The following is a 1,893-nucleotide window of genomic DNA, read 5'->3' on the forward strand; positions in this document are numbered from 1 at the left end:
GTTTTAATACAATACAACTTCCAGGTTTTAATACAATTTTTAAACCTCAGTTTTCAGTGTGGACTTACTTGTGTACCCCACTGTACTGTGTTCTGATTTCTGTGGTTCTGGACTTTGTTTCCCAGCATGCATTATGGCATAAAGCAAGCAAAGTACTGCTAAATGGTTTACTGAATTGTATATCTTGAAAGTTTGGATCAGTTTTTTTTTTTTATATTAAATAAAATTAATACATTTTATTAATTAAAGAACCATTAAGTTGATCTAAAGTGACAGTAAAGACATTAAAAATGCTACAAAAGAGACTTCTATTACAAATAAATGTTGCTAATTGAACTTTTTATTCATCAAAGACTCCTGAAAATAACGTATCACAGTTTTCACAAAAATATTAAGCTGCACAACTGTTTTCAACATTGATAACAACAGAAGCATTTCTTGAGTAGCAAATCAGCATAAGACAATGATTTCTGAATGTGACACTTAGACTGGTGTAATGATGCTGAAAATTCAGCTTTGCATCGCAGAAATAAATTACATTTTTACATGCATTCAAATTGGAAAAAGTTGTTTCCAATTCAAAAAAATTGAGAAATAATATTTCAGCATATTACCATTTTTACTGTATTTTGAATCAAATCAATTCTGCCTTAAGCATAAGTGACTTATTTTAAAAACACTAATAATCTTATTGACCTCAAAACTTTTGAACAGTAATGTGTCTCAAGATGTTGTCACATTATTATGCAGAGATTCTCCATTGATGTGCTTTTAACGTTAACTATACCTCATCGCAAACATCTAGTCAATAAGCCAGAGACCGTGTTAGCAAGGTAAAAAAAAGAAAAAGCGAAGAAAGAAAAAGTGTTAAAGAGACTATACAAACTTTGACAGTTTAAACCACTCAAGTTGCCATTGGCAATTACTGGGAAACCTCCTGGAGGAGAGACAATGTATTGTAGCCGCCTCTGCAGCATAAGAAACAACAACAACAACAACAACAACACACACACACGCACTCACAGCCCAATGGATCTCCACCAGCCTCTGTCTGGAAGGGGAAATGGGATTTTGCTTTATTACTATAAAGTTCTCCACACAGTAATGGCTTTTTGGCCCATTGCCATCTTCCTGAGACCAGTGTTCAGGAGTAATGAGCAGCAGCACTAACTGAACTTTGTTTTTTTCAAGACGTGTGACAGTAATTAAACTGAGTTAAACTACAGGTACTTTTTCCAACAAGTGGATGAGTAGTGTCACAAAACACTTCAATGTTTTATCATTTCTTCGTATTGTGCAATATATTTTGGAGCCTGTAGCCAATCACGGATTAGAAAAAGCTACCTGAGCTCTAGGCTTGCCGCGATAGACTGTGCTGCTGACGGTGACACCGTTGTTAAGCCGCAACACCGGTTACGTCACTTGCCCACCGCGGCACTGACCCCCACCGTCATTCTGATTTTTTTTATAGTAATAAAAATCATTTAGTTCAGTAAAAGAACAGACACTACAATTAAAAACTGAGCGCGGCTGCTCAGTGCAGCATGTCATTTATCCAGTGAGGAGAGTGAGTCAAGCTGACTGACAAGAAGAGTGGGGTGAGACCAGGGGTGTGAAGTAACGAATTACAAATACTCACGTTAAAGTAATTAAGTAGTTTTTATCAGTAATTGTACTTTTTTGAGTAGTTTCAAAATTGTGTACTTTTACTTGAGTACATTTTAAGTGATGTATCGGTACTTTTACTCCGCTATTTTCCTCCGTTTGTGGTCGTTACATGCTTATTTTAATTTTATTTTTATCCATCAACGTGATTGGATAGAGAGTAATAGGTCTCGTGACTTTCGTCAAATCAAATTGTGCATAGAAAACTTTAACCGCCAACTGTTCTTC

This window comes from Sinocyclocheilus anshuiensis, unplaced genomic scaffold (assembly GCF_001515605.1).
Source record: "Sinocyclocheilus anshuiensis isolate Anshui unplaced genomic scaffold, SAMN03320099.WGS_v1.1 scaffold297, whole genome shotgun sequence".
In the NCBI taxonomy this organism is placed as follows: Eukaryota; Metazoa; Chordata; class Actinopteri; order Cypriniformes; family Cyprinidae; genus Sinocyclocheilus; species Sinocyclocheilus anshuiensis.